At 35.8% G+C, this 8598-nt stretch overlaps 1 non-coding gene across 1 annotated transcript; it reads right to left on the bottom strand.

The window, feature by feature from the left end:
* Positions 1–4530: 4530 nt before the first annotated feature.
* Positions 4531–4634, bottom strand: LOC128568321 (small nucleolar RNA U13). The gene has a single exon (XR_008375125.1). It is a non-coding gene; the product is annotated as a small nucleolar RNA U13 (small nucleolar RNA).
* Between the last annotated feature and the right edge of the window lie 3964 nt (positions 4635–8598).

The following is an 8598-nucleotide window of genomic DNA, read 5'->3' as shown; positions in this document are numbered from 1 at the left end:
AGAGAAATCAGGTGAAGCAGCAATCCAGTTAACAAAGGAGCGGAGACACCAGAGCTGAGGGTAAATGTGCCGCCTCATGGAAAGAAAAGTTTCCATGATAATTAGCCAGTTTCCAGGTTCTGTGAAGCCTGCTCATTTCTCCTCCTGACTTAAGTATATCTTACCGGAGAATAGCTTCTGAATCTTCACACCTACCAATAGCACCCAATACTTACCCAACTTTCTACTTGAGCTAATTTTTTGTTAATTTTTCACACTGAACAAGAATTTTAAGGCAATACCCCTAAACGTGTGTGGGTAGATAGAGGGTAGAGCAACACTTTGTGTGGGAAGATGTCCCTGAAGCTTTATGCATAATAGTGAAAAATGAAAGCCAAAAATTAACCACCAAATACTATTACATTCACAAAGTTGAACATTGCAAATTCATTTCCCATATTTGTGCTGAGTTTAAAACAAAGACTAAAAATGCTTAAGTTAAAAATGCACAATTTCATATTTACTTTGATATGAAATCTACAAAGGTGATTTTCTTTCATGCCTGGGATTAAAAGGTTACTTTTAATTTCACTGGTTTTTCTTCATTGTCGATGACCCCAAATAAACATGTATAGTTTTTCTACTCAGAGCAATAAACTACCTAAGAAAAAGAAAATATGTGTAAATGAAAATAAGAAGTGAATACAAAATTATAATAGACTATGCTTGTAACTACTCTAAAAATACCTGGGTAAACAACCAGATCAAAGAACCATGTTTTTCAATGTTTTCACTATTTAGCAAAGCTTTTCTCATACTATTTACTGGTATTATTATATACCACAGAGCTAGCACATGCACTGCAGACAGTAAAATCAGATATTTAATATTATGCATCCTTAAAGAAAGATGTAAACTTTACCTCTTTCATGTTTCCATGGATGGAGCTGGAATATATTCTTCTTAGCAAAGTATCTCAAGAATGGAAGAAAAAGTATCCAATGTACTCAGCCCTACTATGAAACTAATTATAGCCTAAGAATATAGGGAAAGGGGAAAGGGAGGGGGTGAGTATGGGAGGAGGGAGGGTGATTGGTGGGACCACACCTCTTGGTGCATCTTACAAGGGCACATGTGAAACTTACTAAATGTAGAACATAAATGTTTTAACACAATAACTAAGAAAAAGCCAGAAAGATGTGATGTTAACCAGAGTGATGAAAATATTTCAAATTGTATGTAAAACCAGTATATGCTTGCATTAATGTACACAGTTACGATTTAATTAAAAAATCAGATATTTATAATTATGTAATGGTAAAATGACCTAGCCCTTACCTGTACAGCCATTTATTTTAGATGCCACTAAGTTTTATTTTTTTTATAAAGATCAAATGCAAAAGTAGCTCATTTCATACCTTCCTTTCACTTTTGGTGTTTATTAAGTGCAAGCAGGAAAATCAATCAATTTTGGTAAATTGAGGACAAGGAGAGGTGGGTCATAACAAATACCAGTTTACGGGGTCAATGAACACTACACAGGGCCTGCTACTTGATGTAGACTCTGGTCTTCATTTTAATACTTTGTGGCTTCCTTAGTAATTATCTTGGAATAATGTTTCAGAAAAACTAGGTCAACCAACAAATGTGTTCGTATAAATGAGTAAAATTCAAATAAATGTTACCATCAAATGTTACCATTAAATAAAAAACAACTAAAGTTAAAGGTAGAATATAAGAGAGAAAAATTGAATTAAATACTAAAGTTTGCTATCTAGTCTAAAAATGCCCACTGCTGATGTGCATAAAATGAATTCTTATAACCATTTTCTTAGCCAGTGTTACACGAATGACCCCAGTTTCATAGCTGGCATCATTTATATTTAATAGACATGGGCATTTGCAAAGAAAATGTCAGCAGGTTGGTGGCAATTATAATGTGTTGGCTCTAGCAAAGAATTAATTTATCAGTCCTTTATTTTAGTACTACAGAGATTCTTCACATTACAATTTCCCTTACTTGGAGGAGCAACACTATCCACAGTGATATTTTCATTTTTTGTCTCGCAGTTGCTCCATCTAAGATGCTTATACATTTAGATTATTACTATTCTTTTCTGTTGTCCAGGCTATAGTGCTGTGGCCTCATACCTCATGGCAACTTCAAACTCCTGGGTTTGAGTGATCCTTTTGCCTCAGCCTCTCAAGGAGCTGGGATTACAGGTGCCTACCACAATGCATGGCTGATTTTTTCTATTTTTAGTAGAGATGGGGTCTCACTCTTTCACAGGCTGGTCTTGAACTCCTGAGCTCAGGAGATCCACCTGCCTCAGCCTCCCAGAGTGCTAGGATTACAGGCGCGAGCCACTGTGCCCAGCCTGTTTACAATTTATATTTATAATAATAATGCAATTTATATTCAAATCTCTTTCTTTGAAGTTTGTATGAAATTACAGACAGTATAAATATTTTATTTAATTAATGCAAAAATTATAGGTAGAATAGACATATAATAAATTACCTTTTACGATAGATATTTTCGTATTTTTGGAAAGTCACTGCTTATCTATTATTTTCCCAGCTTTGATTTCTATCACAGTAATTATGTCTATTTCTTTCATGGAGGTGTAAAATCACTTATATGTTTCAAGTCTATAGTTCCTATCATTGCCTTACATTTTTCCATGTGGACATTAAATGCCTTTATTTTTTATTTATTCATTTTTTCTTTTTTTTTTTTTTTGAGACAGAGTCTTACTACGTCACCCTCAGTAGAGTGCTGTGGCATCACGGCCCACAGCAACCTCAAACTCTTGGGCTTAAGAAATTCTCTTGCCTCAGCTTCCCAAGTAGCTAGGACTACGGGCACCTGCCACACGCCTGGCTATTTTTGTTGTTTCAGTTGTTACTGTTGTTTAGCTGGCCCTGGCCAAGCTCGAACCTTCCACCTTGGTGTATGTGGCCAGCTCCCTACTCACTGAGCTACAGGCACCGAACCCATTAAATGGCTTTTAATACAATCTTATGAGGAGGACACAAAATCAGTTTTGAGGTAGTCTTGCTAAAACTGCATTACATCAATTTCATCATTAAAATATTTCAGACTAACCCAAGGTTTAATACTGAGAAATATTTAAGAAAATTCTTAAATATTGAGGAATATTTAAGAAAACGATTGTCAAGTGATATAGATTATTTGTGCACTTCCCCAATTCATGTGTGGAAATCTAATCCTCAGTGTGATGGTATCTGGCAGTAAGGCTTTTGGAAGGTGATTAGGTCATGAGGATAAAGCCTGGATTAATGGGATTAGTGCTCTCATAAAAAAGACCCCAGAGTACTGCCTTAACTTTTCTGCCATGTGAAAACACAGCAAAAAATGGCCATCCATGATCCCTGAAGAGGAAATAGTACCCTTCTAAAAGAGGCCCCAGAGAGCTACCTTAACATTACACCATGTAAAGCATAGGTAAAAGCCTCTTCTATGAGTCAGAAAGCACCTGTTGGACCCTGAGTCTGCTAGCACCTTGACCTTGAACTTCTCAGCCTTTGCAAGTGAGAGATACAAATGCTTGCTGTCTGTAGACTACCCAGTTTATACCCCATTTACAGTATTCTGTTCCCATAGCCTGAATGGACTAACACAGCCAGTACTCTTCAAAAGTGACAAGGCCATGAAATACCTAAGAAAACCGAGAAGCTGTCAGAATAGAGGAGACTAAGAAAACCTGAGATGTAAATGTCATTGGATACGGGATTGGAGCCTGGACAAATACACAAACATCAGAAGGAAAATCGGCAAAATTTAAAACAAGTCTGTAAGTTTGTTAAGAGTATCATATTTATTGCTAATGTACATAAGTAAATATTAGGGGAGAGTGGGTAAAAGGGTGTCAGAAAACTATCAGTATTTTTTTTTTTTGCAAAAAATTTCTTCAAGTCTCAAATTAATTTAAAATAACATTTAACAAGTAGACACTACATTCAGGTTCCCAAAGGCCCACATTTTCATTTTATGTTTGTGAAAAGTAGTACTATTCTGATAGTTTCTATAAATTATGGTATTGAAGAAAATTTAGGGAAGTAATACTTTGCAATCCTTTGGTTACTCCCAAATTAAAACAAAGTTATTTTCTCCATGAACCATTTCTTAATAAGACACAAATTAACATTTTATTCATTTTTTTTTTTTTTTTTTTGTACAGACAGAGTCTCACTTTGCCGCCCGTAGAGGCTCACAGCAACCTCCAGCTTTTGGGCTTACGTGATTCTCTTGCCTCAGCCTCCCAAGCAGCTGGGACTACAGGCCCCAGCCACAACACCTGGCTATTTTTTGGTTGCAGTTTGGCTGAGGCCAGGTTTGAACCCGCTACCCTCAGTATATAGGGCCGGCGCCCTACTCACTGAGCCACAGGCGCCACCCAATTCATGCATTTTTTTTATTTCCGAAAACCATAAATTCCACAAAACTCTGTAAGACATGATATCCTAAAATTTCATAAGGAGTAAAAGTTAATCATCACAATTTATTTATTTATTTTTCTTCTTTTGCACCAGATGGATAATGTGCCAACATCATAAAAAAGCTTGAGGGCGGCATGTTTGACATATGAGCATGCAAACCCAGGCATCATCCTTAAGAACTCTGAAAGCATCGCTATCTCACATCACAAGAAACATTTTCTGATCCAATGCCTTTAAAATCTATCAAATTCTGTTTTATGACATATTCAAATATTAGTTTAATATGTATTTTTTTCTATATTTTTGACCTCATGTTATATTCAGGTCATGTGCTAGGAATATGGCCCAACAGATAGGAGAAAGTAATTTTAACAACCATGAATGAAATTGTCATATGTTTAATAATCTTTCTCAAAACAAAGTTTCTAGAACACAGTACAGCAAAAGCTCTTAAAGAGATGAATTATAGTTTTACCTATGACTGCCTTAAAGCAAATTTTTATGCAACTGAATACTAAATTTATGAAAATAGTTGTTTGACATGGAAATGCTGGCAGCACGTGAACTATTTTTATATAAATAATATTCCTGTGGTGAAATAATATTTTTAAGAGCGATAGAATTGTGTCTTTATGACAGAGACACAATAATGATAACTGATGTCTGGAAGGTATTAGACTGTGGTTATACTAATCACTATAATTGTAACAGTTCATGCTAGCCCAACTGCAAATCTATTCTTCATTTGTTCCTAAACTAATTTGTTCTACATTTGAATATATAACCCTCATCAATTTAAAGTGTCAGCCTTTGGCTCTGTGGGTCATTAAAGGACATACATAATGTATGACTCCAACTATCCAAACTTAGAGGAGGAAAGGCTTTTTAGCCAAGTGTGAAATCATAGCTACCAAGCTGACTTCTGAAATTTAAGCAAAATCAGGCCAAGATTACAAATGACCATCAATCAGTTACAGCTGATTACAAATTACAATTAAAAACAACATATTTGGTTTTGAACAGAGTGTTCCATTTACAATTTTGACTCCCATAGTCATGATTAGAACAACTGACATCAGCAAACTGGGTAGATAACTTTGTGGAGTTTTAAACATTTTCTCTAGTAGACTTCTTTTTCAAAGACAAGGTAATCTATAAGTACTGACTATAAGGAAAGTTAACTAATTTTTGTTAAGTAGTTTTGTTGTTGTTGTTGTTTTTGAGAAAGAGTCTCAATTGGTCACCCTCAGTAGAGTGCCGTGGTGTCTTAGCTCATAACCACCTTTAACTCTAGGATTCAAGTGATTCTCTTGCCTCAGCCTCCCGAGTAGCTGGGACTACAGGCATCCGCCACAATGCCCAGATATATATATATATTTTTTTTTACTGTTTTAGAGATGGGGGGGTCTCACTCTTGCTCAGGCTGGTCTCGAACTCATGAACTCAGGCAATCCACCCGCCTTGGCCTCCCAAGTGCTGGGATTACAGGTGTGAACACCACTCCCGGCCTATTTAAGTAGTTTTCTTAAGCAATTATGACATCTTTATTGAATAGAGGTCTGTTTTCTGTGCCATTGACATTTTACATGGGAGTACTTATCAGGAATAAGTGGCCCTTCCTCCAGCTAGAAGATTTTTTATAGTCTAAGAGAGGAGGAAAAAATCACCATGGAATATGAAAAGTAGACCTAATACAGTGAAGACTACAATTCCAACATAGACTTGTGACTTAGGTGTGTGTGTTTCTAAACATGTTCATAAAACCATAGGAGCAGGACATATTTCCTTTTTGTGGTAATGTGATGTCATATTGATTTATTCTTTACAATTTCTAACAGTTTGAAATAAATATTTCTTTTAATTTAGTATGCAGATGCTGAGATATTTATTAAAAACATATAAAATACCCTTAATAAAGTATCTTTCCTATTATTTTTCATGTCTTCTAGTAGAATACTAATTCAAACAAGAGTGCTACTAGACTTCATATTTTTTATATGCTATAAATTTTTTATTTGTAGTCTGTGTTTAAAGTCTGGAAAATAATTGGAAAAACAACTTGGTGTTGAGAGTCAGTATAGCCACCTAAACTGCCTTAAGGTCTCTGCATGATGATTATTAATACAGAGGTGGCATTTATATGAACCTTGATATATGTGTTTAACACCGCTGTAAATGTACTGTTCAGTACTGAGGAAAGAGACAATATAATAAGCTTAGTCATACATGATCTGTGTTTGTGTGTATACATTTCATAAAGGGTATAAAGACATAGGGGTATCATATTTTGAAAATATAATACAAATATTCAAGTTATTCAAGATAATAAATAAATAAAAAGTTTTGCATGTTTTCTTGGTTGGGAAAGATACATATTTGACCCACTGTAAGAGAATATTGAATGGAAATCAAATGGGAACTGAGCCCTCCCCCGATTTTGCTCTCTGAGGAGCTAAACCAACACTGCAGCATCGATTTCCAAATACAAATATACAAACTAATTTGGGTTCTGATTATTTAATTGGCTTAAAGTGTTTTTTAAAATAAAAATTGTTAACCTAAGAATAAATTGATGAATTTTAAACATCTTTTTTCCCCTTCAAACATAGCAAAAGAACGTACGTTGGTGGCAAAACTTAAAATCTGTGAGTTGTGTAAAATAGTAGCAGAAAGATTACCTCCTCTTTGTACCTTTATATTCAGCCCTTAGCATTGCCCTTGTTTAGTCATTCTTTTTTTTAACTTTATTTTTTTTATTTGGGATTCATTGAGGGTACAAAAAATTAGGTTACAGTGATTGCATTTGTTAGATAAAGTTCCTCTTTGATACAGCAGTGCAAAGATATAAATATTTTAGCACTTACAGAAAATTTTAGCACTTATGTTCTAGCAGAGGAAAAAAAAAAAGACTATGTGATGGTTAATTTTATATATCAACTTCCCTGGGCTAAGGGATGCCCATAAGCTTGGAAACATTATTTCTGGATGTATCTGTGAGGGTGTTTCCAGCTGGGATTAACAATGGAATTTATAGACTGAATAAAGTAGACTGCCCTACCTTATGTGGGTGAGTATTACCTAATCCATTGAGGACCCAAATAGAGCAAAGAGGTGATAGAAAGGTGAATTTGCTTTCTGCCTGAGCCGGACTACCCATGCCATTTGACAAAGTGCTCCTGGTTCTGGGGCCTTCTGATTTGGGCAAGTTCAGCTTTCCTGGTTCCTCAGCTTGCAGAGGGCACATCATGGGACTCAGCCCCCCATCGTATGAGCTGAACCCTGATAATAAAAGATAATAAAAAAAGAGTTTATACAACTCTCTGCATCCTATTGGCTCTGTTTCTCTGGAGAACCTTGTCTAATACTGACTATATGTCTAACAATTAAGCCAACTGAATAGGTTAAACAGTAATAAAAAAAAAATCAAGCAGGAAACGTGGATGGGAAGTGCTTGAGAGACAGTGGTAATTTTCATATAGGGTAGTCAGGTAAGAGTTCACTGGGGACATTTGAGAAAGGATCACAGGCAGGTGAGAAAGATGGTTGTGCACATATCGTGGTGGAGAGTTTTCTACACAGGAATACTAAGATAAAAACAGATGATTGTTGCTTAGACCAGGCTGATAGCAGTGAATGCAGTGGGAAGCATTCACTGCGTTCTGGGTCTACTTTGAAGATAGTGTCAAAAGGATTTGAGGAAAGAATAGACATTGGGCATAAGAAAAAGAGACATTGAGACTAACCTTCGAGGTTTCTGGCCTAAGAAAGTAAAAAAATGGAGTTCCTCCTCACTGAGATAGGGATCGGCAGAAATCAGTAGCTCACAGCACATGAAAAAACGTTTAGGTTGTAAGTGGATAGTTTATAAAAGGCATTCCACAGGAATATCGACTGTGTGGAAATCGAGAAACATGCAGCAATTTTTCAATTTTTGACAAGTGTTGGGGAAGTAAAGAAGAGTCGAAACCTAGTAGATTTCCTTGACTGGGGTGAGTGGAAGAAGGAAAACTGGGTCTTGGTTGGGAAGCAGAAGTAAAGTTAGGAAACGGCGAAAAACAAATAGGAAAATCTTACAAAAGTCGATGGTATCTGATGAAATAACAAGAAAGAAAATTTCTCTATCAACACTGAATCCAAGTCACTAGTCAAAGAACT

The sequence above is a fragment of the Nycticebus coucang genome, chromosome 16, assembly GCF_027406575.1.
Source record: "Nycticebus coucang isolate mNycCou1 chromosome 16, mNycCou1.pri, whole genome shotgun sequence".
Taxonomy (NCBI): domain Eukaryota; kingdom Metazoa; phylum Chordata; class Mammalia; order Primates; family Lorisidae; genus Nycticebus; species Nycticebus coucang.
Note: the sequence above shows the minus strand (reverse complement) of the source record. Positions and strands in the feature narration are given on the sequence as shown.